Source organism: Petaurus breviceps, unplaced genomic scaffold (assembly GCF_028583685.1).
Source record: "Petaurus breviceps papuanus isolate PSGF00001 unplaced genomic scaffold, PetGlider_PUasm1.0 251965, whole genome shotgun sequence".
In the NCBI taxonomy this organism is placed as follows: domain Eukaryota; kingdom Metazoa; phylum Chordata; class Mammalia; order Diprotodontia; family Petauridae; genus Petaurus; species Petaurus breviceps.
Window position 1 is genome coordinate 12,340 of NW_027185967.1, and position 11,165 is coordinate 23,504.

Here is an 11,165-nt window from a genome sequence, read left to right on the forward strand (position 1 = left end):
GAGAGAGAGAGAGAGAAAGAGAGAGAGAGAGAGAGACATTAGAAGAAGGAGGAGGAGGCAAACAGCAAAGTGCAGGTGTACCCATCTTGGGAACATATGCAGAGGAGTTGGTTTGCTTTGGTTTCTTTATGCAGAGAGAATATGAGAAGATCCCAGTGATTTTGCAATGCTGAAGGTGATGTGGCTGGCATAGTGGTCAAGGACAATGAATCAGTATTATGATGAACAGAACTGATGTAGTGAGTCTGTTCTTCAGAGACATGTATTCTCCTTCAATTGAAAGTCATGGAAGAAACCCCTCTCTACTGTCTAAGCAAGAAAAAAGTAATTCCCTTTCAATCAGAAATATTTTGCAGTAGTCATGGATATTTCCAATGTTTAGCTGTCTAGCCCTTCCCTTCCCCCTTTTTGCCTTCTTCCCATACCCTTTATGCTAATATGTGTGTGTGTGTATATATATATATATATATATATATGTATACATATATCCTGTTTCTAAACTAAACAACAAAGCAAAATGAAAACAAAAAGTGTTTGTGCGTGTGTGTGTGTGTGTGTGTGTGTGTGTGTGTATTATTAGATGAGGAAAGTGGGAAAGATATCTCTGGAATAACATTGGCATAACAATATATTCTCCTTTTCTCTCTCCAGCAGAAAACATAAAGAGAAATGGACATTTCTGGGATTGTTTTCCTCAGTCAACCCAAGGTGATAAGTAATGAAATGGAGGGAGAAAGGGAGAGACAGAGACAGAGGCAGACAGAAACAGAGAGAGAGAGACAGACAAAGAGAAAGAGACAGAGAGACAGACAGAGACAGAGAGAGAGAGACAAAGACAGAGAGTCCAACAGTATCGAATGATTGTTGTTCTCAAAGAGGATCAGTGATGGTATCAAATAGTTAGAAGTCTAAATAGTTAGAAGACTAAAACTTGAGAGAAGTGTTTTGCCCCCCTGGTAAGATTTAAAGAAGACACTCCTGGGTTCTTTTCCTCTCTTCTTTCCTATTGGCATAGCTCCCCATTTTTTTTATTCTATCACAATAACTCTATGGAATAGTGTAATTTGCTGTTACCTATGGGGTACATCTGTATTATCTTAAGTTGCTCCATACCATAGACAAAAATGAAATAATGAATTGATGTATAGCAACCATACTTACTTTTCTGATAGTGTTCGTGATAGTTTATTTCCAACTTAATCTTCGCAGTCTTGGTAGGTTAACTTAATGGTAGGATACATTCAGTTTATCTTTGGTGACACATAAAAAACCACACATCTCTATTTCTTCTAAAAGTGCACTCTTACAAATGCACATTTATATTTGTAGAAACCATCATCAAAGTAATATTACTTTCCCAGTTGTACCTGTTCCATACTAATCAGAGAGAACATTTACTAGCCCATTTTCTCTTTTTACACTGAAATGTGGTCTTAGGACTGAGATTCTTGGAGGAGAAAACACTAAGACATATTTTCCTAAATCTTAGAAATTTAGGAGGAAGGAAATATTGATCTAATTGGAGCAGACACCACCATAACTATTATTAGAATATCAGATACCATGGTATCTATCCTGGAAAGGTAAATGAATTCTTCACCAAATTTTAAGCCAATAAGATCTAGACATTTTATTTGTTCCTTTTATAAGACTCTGAAAGATTAATTGATAAACAAAAAAGGGACCATGGGGATCTATGATGGGAAGGTGCTAATGATTCCCCAGCCTATCTGAATTTTGTAAAGATCTCAAGTGTTAAAATGAGGGATGAAATCCACAGAGACAAGTGAACAAGATGCAACAAATGAGGGGAAAATGTACATGGTGGTAATATGCTAAGCCCTGTGTCAGCTACTATGGTTACAAAGGAAAAAACACTAAAATAATGTTTATTCTTAAGACATTTACTTACCATTGGTGAAAGTGCCCCAAGAAACTTTGTATTTAATTTCTAATATTTAAGTTTATGATATGTTTTTGCTTCTTTTTTCTATTCTCTATTTGTGTTCTAGCATTTTAATCTAAAAAAATTGGGGGGAAAAGTGCCCTAAGAAATTTTGAGAAATGAAATACACATTTGTCATATTCTATATTATATGTAGTTTTTATGAATGTATTATTTCAGACAGGATTATTTTTTAAGCAGGAGATTTTATTTTTATTTTTCATTTTTTGCATCTTCCACAACTATGGAATGACTCTCTCCTTGTAAATGCCTTCTTAAAATGTAGCATAGGATAAGGTACTGAACCTATGGTCTTATTAATATGTGTAATTTCCAGGTAAGGAAAATTGATCTACCAATGCAAATGTTTAGCGAGTTGCCTATAGCACTGAGAAAATTAAGTGTAATTTTATAATAGGGTATATGCATACATATATGTGTGTGTGTGTGTGTGTGTGTGTGTGTGTATATAACACGGTAATGCAGCAGCAACATTCATAATGGGAAAAAAAGACTATTTCACATGTGGTGGGACTGAGTAACAATGCCAACAACAATAACTATAATGATAAAACAGCCATAAAATATTTAATATATGCAAAGCATTTTATATACATTATTTCACTTGGGGACCATACTCTACCTTGATCTGGGAATCATATGAATATTAAAGATGCTTATTATATCAGGTCTTTTGTTAAAGGACCAGCATAGCTAACTTATAAAAGATTTATCATGTGTTAGTTACAGGGGATCTTTGCACTTCTCAAAGACCATTTATTAATTTGTATAGAGGTTTGGATCTGTGTTTGCAGAGGAAGTACTCATGCTGATGACATCCTTAAAATATTAAAGTTAGCGATATTTCATGGGTATTTGAAATAATAACAATGAGCGTTAAAATGTGCAAAATATTAAAATGTGCAAATAAAATACTATTCAATTTATTTGTATTCTCAGTAGAGATATGCGTCTTTGTGTATGTATGTATATTCACATAAGTGTGTATCTATACATACATAAATGTATGCATATATGTATGTATGTTATGTACACATCATTTATAACCTTTGGTTCACAGGGCCAATTGCATGGGGTTCTCTTCTCATTAGTGAAGATTTATTATTCAATGCCCTGTCCCTTTATGAAGGGAGGGGAGAGTAGATGAGCTGGAGGAAAGCCCTCTTTGGGGTACTAGTTTTGAGAGAGAAGATGCACCATTCCATCCTCTCTTCAGGGAAAGAAAGATTCTAGGAAGAAACCTATGCAGAGTAACTAGCAATCTTGATGATATATCTATTCCCAGCTTGCTATAATAGAGACTTCAGGGAATTTCCCTTTAGATGAGATCTGGGACTCTCTCCCTCTCTAGGTTGAGTCGAATTCTTTTGTTCCCAAAGTGAGAGTTCACTCTGTTTATAGTCTGCTATATAGTCACATGCATACTTTCTTTGATTTATGCTGGCTATGAGTTTTGGATAAATGGCTTGGTTTGCTATTGGCTATGCGTATTAATTGAGGAACTGGCCACTGATGGAAAAGTCTTGGATACATCACATCTCCTTCTCCATTACGGGATAGTGACCAAAACTACATCTTGAACTTTGTAACGATCCTTGGGTTTCTAGCTTAGTCTTGTCTCTCTCAGGTCTTCAGTGTGCAATCTGGCTATGTCCTACATGTTCACATAAAGGAGAAGACAAGTCAGTGGAAATGGAAAGAGGCACAGCTTTATTGGCAGGACAGGCATGCTGTTACATCTCTCCCTCCATTCTTTCTATCCCCTTCATGCTTCGTCCCTTAAATCCACAAAGTGAACTTGCAGGGGTCATGGACAGCTCATGAGGGAAGGTAGGGGGAGCCAATCAGAGAACATGAAAGCTGTGTCCAGAACAGTTTGCATACTCCTGCGCACTTACCCATAGTCTCCAAGATAAATATCGGGGTAACAGGGTACATTGCGTGACAGCACCCAATCTGGGCACCTCAGCACTTCCTAGAGGTTAGGGTGCCCTGACTACAGAGGAGATCAGCACATATTACTGATTGCTCTGTATCCTGTTACATCAGACCTGAACTCAGACAGGCTGCCTGAGACCCAAAGAGGGGCTACAGTGCCCAACAAGTCCCCCTTCCTTTTTGGCATGGAGTGCCAAATCTTATGAGTCCTGCAAAGCACAGGATTTTTTGGACGTCTGCATGAGAGGGCAACAGACGAGGGGATAATCACCATAAACAAAAATCCATTCAGTTACATATTATATAGTATTCACAAATCACAGGAAAAAGGATAACAAGGTGGGGACACTTACCAGGCATATAGCATTTGTTTAAAAAATACCTACTACATACTTCACAATGCAAATCGCAAGGAGATACAATATAACCAGAGGAAGAAGGGGTGAAAGCAATATGTATATAGCCAATGCAAAGGACTTAACTCTTTAAATGAACCCTAAATTTGTTGTGCCAAATTGTCCACCTTAATTTTATCCAGGGAGGCCTCACTGATATGGGAAATCAATTTGTCGAATTGTGCCAAATACACTCTTATGGAGGTATTTCTAAATATCCTCAACAAACCATTTTTAACTGTTTGCCAATCTTAATAAGACCTATTATATTTCATGGATATAACACAAATAGGATGAAATCTATAATCACACTTCAACAAAACTCAGTTTCTGCTAGCTTGTCTTTCACAAATTCTAGTTTCCTTTAAAGCATCTCATTTTTGCTGAAAGTCTCTACTTTAATTCATCACCTAAATACAAAGACACAGTGGTTGAAATTATCAATGATAGTAGACAAAATAATCATACAAATCCCTACTAGATATGCATTGAGTAAGAGTACAAAGAATGCAAGCAATATTCCATACAGAGGAGTCACACATAGACGGGTGTATCCATAAGTGCACTGGAGAAGGAGAATAGAAGATACAATTGCAATTAGTCCCATGATTAAAAAAGTCCAGAAACCACTTTTGTGCAGGTTCCCCTGAAGTCTGAAACCAAAAGAGAGTGGTTATATAAACAGTATGACATCATAACCACTAATACATTGTTTGAGAGTACAGTTAAAGCAGGGTATATTCTAACAAAATATAGTATGGACTTATTTCATCTCTAAATGATTTACATTAGTAGAAGTAAGGAAGGCTTGAGGGGGTCAAATACATGTAGTCACAATTACAGTTATATATGAAACAAGTGATGCGATAGGGACAGGTGTATCAAAATGTAAATCAGGATGGAACCACTTCAGTTTGTATAGAAAGCAGAGTGATCACAGCAAGAAACACAAGTCCTGGGGTAACAGGTGTTTCAGGTCTTTGGGCTTTTTTTTTTGTTTTGGTTGCATTAGGAGACCTCTTTTTTTTTATTCCCATGTTCTGTGTGTGTGAGTTCTTCTGCTGCTGCTGGAGCTTTTTCATCTTTCTGGGTGATTCGAAGAACTCACCCCGACATTTCTTTTCTGGCACCCTCACTGGTAGTTCACCAGCTTCTGGAAAATATATATAAACACAGCCTCGCCACCACAGTAATAAATTCCATATTACCTTCATTTGGGGAGTATGCATCTTTCACATTGTTTTACTGCCGGCATATAGCCATTTTTAGCAATGTTTTTACTTGGCTAATATATTTGTGTGTATAAAGTAGTAGCTAATACAGATAATTGCTCCCCTACTTTTTATTTTAGCAACTAGGTTGTAATATCTTTATTATAAGGGGTATGCCTGTAATTAATATTATTTTTTAAATGGACAGAGAAAGTTTGTTAGTGGCAGGAATGTTATCAGCATTCAATTGTGTGAGAATGCCCATAGAAGCAGAAAACTATAACATACATTAAATAGAGTATATGCATTTTGATGAAAATAAGAGTAAGCTATAGTTCTATGAATATTTGTGAAAAAAGTTGGAGAAACTTGAACTTTTTATTAATAGTCACGTTATTTAGATAAAGAGACATAGGAAGTGAAGAATGAACTGCAATATAGGTTGTGGCCTCTATGTCATAAGAGGTTGTAACTTCTGAAAATGGTTAAAAAGATCTGTATTCTGAGTGTGTTTAAGTTTAGCAGTATCAATATGTGTTGACATATGTATACAGAATATTTATCTGACTCAATATTAAGGGAAAAGAAAAATCATTTAACAATGATAGCATATCAGAAAGCTATGTGTAGTGGGCAGAAGTAAGGTGAATATTCATAACTTTATCATTATTAGAATTAATGTTAATATAATTAGAATTAATTAGCTTGCATTTCCAGGAAGCTGATAGACAAAAGAAGTTCCTGACTAGAAATTTACAACTGAATAGTAGACCTACATGCTTGTTACAAAAGCTTGTTTATCCTCTGATTATATTCACTTTGGAAGAAAGAGATATTTCAGAAATTGAACCTTTTACTTATAATAAGTTCAGACACTCCTTTAACTCTTGCCTAGGCCATGGAATACATTGGAATCAAAATAGCAAAATCTGTTCTACTTTATTTTAACTTAGCTATAAGTTGCCTTGGAAATCCTAAAAGCAAAAGCAAAACTTTTAAGAGTGAGATTCATTTAAACCAAATTGGTGTAACATAAGTAACACAGTTTCTCAAGGTATTTGTTGACAAACTATCATAGAATTCTTAAATATCACAAAGATTTTTGGCAAAAAAAGGGTTAGTAATAGAATCTTTATATTGGCAACAATTAAGAAGCTGATCAAAGTACTTATAAAAGATATTAGTATTAGGATCCCTCTAAACAATGGAGATATTATAAAGTGAGCCTAAATAGTTTGTAAAAAATATCTGTATACATTCTAATTCTTGATTTAAAAATATTAGGTTTCCCAGTAAGCTAACACTAAAGAGTTCATATCTTTTACTGACTAATTATTCTAATCATAGAAATTTTGCTATAGAAAGAAAAAAATAAGAAGTGAATTAAATATAATATTAAATGATTTTTATTTTAAGTAGCAATTTTTCACCAATCACAATTCATATCCACTTATATGTTAATTTTATTCCTATGGAGCTGTAATAAACAATAAAGATTTACTAGGTTTTTCTTACATAAGGAATTTCATTTAATGTTTTTCTTTCTCAATTGTTAGAAATCCTTTTAATATTTTGCAACTTTCTTAGCAAGTTAGATTCATCGTTTAGGAACAACATAACTAAAACAAGTTCCTTTCTCAGGCTGAATGACCTTGCGTCTACAGATAGTTTCCTTGGCAGTTTTACAAAATAAGAATAACTGAGATGGACTTTAGGAAGGGGCTGGGGGTGATGTCCCTGTTTCATCAAATCTCATACATGCAGGAGGAATGGTCTGAATGAGTAGAATTAATCCGAATAAAGTTTTCACCAGTCTCCTCCTTTCCACATACAGTAATTGATTAGCAATTTTAAGTTTTAGCATTAAAACAAAACAACTCAATAATCTTACAAGTTCCAAATACCTGATAATCAAATTGTTTTAGTTGTAACTTCTTCTCTAACTTCAGGTAGAAGTATAAATAAATACCTGATTTTCTATATGGCATATATAAACATATAAGATGTAAGTGACATAACTGTTTTTAAACAAGTTCTTTATTTTTTAGTTCCAATAAAATTCATATTAAAATTTGCTTATCTAACACTGTTTCTGGCTTTGAATGTTTCCTCAGTTTTTCAATTGAGAGAATTTTACTACAATTTAGAAATACCATAATAACACAATGACATTGTGACATTGGTTATATTTCTAAATCATCATTTGCAAAAATTATTGATAGAAAATTGGGTTAATCAATCAAGTGTAGAGATTTTTCTCCTCTCCTCATAGCTACAGAGCCTGATTGTGTATTTAGGGGTTTTGAATGGAGAGGTTCATCTGCTTGCTTAAAGGTGTGTGCTTCAATGCCCAGGGTTGTTGCTAGTGGGGTCCTTGATAAATTTATCATGCTTTCTCCCTTTAGTCAGATTGGGAGGGTAATTCAAATTCCTTATTATTCTTCAGAACTCTATTTTTTATCTAGAATTAGAGACTTTAATAAATTTTTGTAAACTGTTTTCAGCTGATTCAACTTTTACTCCAATGAACTTTATTTATGTGTCCACTCTTAAAAAACTTATTTGAAAGTTATAGCTTTGGGGGAAGCCAGGTGGCCCAGTGAGTAAGAGTGCTGGTCCCAGTGTTGGGAGATGTGGAATTGGTTCCGGGCTCAGATACTTAACACCCACACAAAATAACTGGCCTTGTAACATTGAGCAAGATACTTAACCCCAATTGCTTTTAAAAGAAAAAAGAAAAGAAAAGAAAGTGATAGCTTTGACCTCTCAAGCAAAAGTGATTTGGGGGAAGTGGCACCTGCTCCTTTATCTCACTACTAGAGGACCCAAAAAAACTCACTTTTCTTATCAAATCTTAGAAAATATTTCAATTTGGCTAAATGCCAAATAGTAAAATGAATTGTGACTTATCTTTAGGATCAAATTAGGAGTGACACTTTTTACTTTTCACATGAATTCAATTGACTTACAGTTGCATTCTGATACACAAATTCTTTTTTCTAATAAGTGAGGCAAGAAATGCTTGTTCATTTGCCCCTTTGATCTGAGGGGGAAAAATCCCTTTATTATTTCTTATAACCTTCTCCTCACTCCATTTGGCCAGAGTGGCATGAAGAAGAGGAGATTTTCAAACTTTTAAAGTCTTAAAACTTCTGTTCACATTTTTTAATGCAAATAGTGTATGCCTGATATTTCTTTCTTTGTGACTTAATATAACCATCATATAATCTATAAAATAAAATATTTTTCTTTTCTCTTTCTCTGTCCTGGGGGGGGGAGGAGATAAGAACATTGCAAGGAAAGTCCAGCTGCATATTGAACCTTACAGGATGTTAGACTCACTCACACTCTTTCCCACAGAGACACATAGACAAAACAGCAGATAGAGAAAATGACAGTAAGAGTGCACTCAGAAATTGTTAAAGATCTTTTGCAGAAATCAGACATTATGCTTGGTCCTAGGTTAAAATTTACTTGATCATTTTCTTTTTATCTGTTTCCAACAAAGACAGCTGTATCACAGTAAATGGTTCGAGCCACCCCTGGCACTGTCATTTTTTATGTTAAGCATATCATTAATATATTCCATAGAAAAAAGGCAGAAATGGGGTAATGCTGGAGTCCCTCTTCCATTAGTGTCTCACTCCTCTCTTTCCTGGCTGGCTCCCAATTTAACAAATAAACTGTCATTTGTTCCCTAACTATGCCCCATTTCTGCTTATCTAAGCACATGTCTTCTATCCACAGAAAGAACACTCACTTTTTCAATAAATCTCCACAGGTCCTTAAGTGGGAGGGTCTTTCCCTGGCCTTTAATGGCCTTATAAAGCTGTCAAGCTCAAATCTCCATTTCCCCTGGCTTAATTATAGGGAGGTGATTCCCCATTTTCATCCCAAGTCAATCCCAAAATTCCCCTGGTCCCTTGGGACTTCTCCTCTACCTTACCTAGCTATAAGGGTTATGGGATTTAAAGATCTTCCATGCCCCATTGGACTTGCTGATGTAGCAGGAAGGGGCAGAGCAAGAGGAAGCAGAAGCCAAGCTAGATTTCCTGTGGTGGCTAGCAGTGGCAGCGACGGAGGCAGGAGAGGCAGCAGCAGCAGAGGCACGAACCCCTTTTTGAGTCAGCCAGAATTTCTGCTAAGGACTCCTGCTGACGACTGCCAGGGGCCAGAGCTGCTGGGAGCATGCTTCCTGAACGCTGGGTGGTTGCTGTGAGTGGGGAGAGGAGGACCTTTGCCTGAGGTAGCCTGTTCTGTTTTAAAGGCTTGAGAATGTGGGTGCTTTCTACTTTATCTACCTGTGCCAACTTCATAACTACTCTGATGGCTTTAACTTTCTGGTTTTGGGACTCAGTCTTTTGGTATTTTAATAAATGTTCCAGCTTATTCCCCCATATAGCAAGCCTGATATATTTTGTGATGGATAATTACATCAGCATATCTGTAATTTCTGTAGGCATTGTGAATATTTCATTGAAGATACATTTGGCGACCAGGATGGGATCACAAAATGTCAGGCCTCTATTTGGAAGCAGTGGGCTTTAGAGGGAGAAATGGCTATTCCAGGATGTGAGGATTTGCCTTATTCCTCTCTAGCCAGAGAATGGGCCAAAAGCACAGGTTCTCCTGGAGATTTGTAAAGATGTTTGCAAGGAATACCCATAGAACCAGCCAAAGAACTGGCAGGAGTGTGCAGGAGAGGCTGGGTGCTGCTAACAAGTTATCGCCTTATGTGTAAAAGTAGGGATAAGCTGCTGGAGGAAAGAGCTCGGATGGCTAGGGAGTCAGCTGGTTTGCCTGAGTATTCTTCTGTGTCACAGCATTCAGAAGAGCAAACTGGAGGAACTCATGTGGTCCAGGATCAAACTACTGTTCATACAGCTAAAAGGAAGCAAAAAACTAGAAGGAGGAATGTGCATGCAGCTTTTGTACAGGCTGGGCAGAGTTGCCCTGACAGCTTCCAAGAGAATGTGTGTGAGGAGAATGGAGCAAGGTTAGATGAGGAGTCTTCTAATGTAGAAGCTCTCCCCATGTGAAGAAGAAGACAGGAGAACCACCAGGGCAAAACAGAGTCCAGGGAGATAATTGAGGTTTTCACTCAACAGGAGGTCACTGATATTTTGAGTAGATTTACCCAAAGAATGGGGGAGTCTTTAGTGTCTTGGATAGTAAGAATCACTGATGAAGCCACTGGAGGAATAACACTGGACAATGAGGACTGTTTAAAATTCATAAGTATCAGTCAGAATCCTTTTGTACACCAAGCTTTTAGGGATCATCATATGCAAGGAGGTAACAACAGAACTAATCTGCTAGCTTTAGCTGCAGAGGGATGCAAAAAGCAATGTCCTACTGAATCTATGTGGCCTAGAGGAGACAGACCCTGGTACTCACTTAGAGACTGTATGAGAAAGCTAAAGGAGGAGGTCATGAAAACTGCTATCGTGATTGGAGATGCAAATGCATATTATGATACCCCCCTAGGAGTTCCTCATAGAAATATCATAGTGAAGACAGCTCCTCCTGCATATAAGTACCTAATTCTGACTCTATTAATTGGAGAAATAGGGCACCCTCTTTCAGAGGTGCTGGATAAGATTTCACAATTAAGCGATTTAGGGGAATGGGAAAAAGAAAAATTGCCTCTAGAGA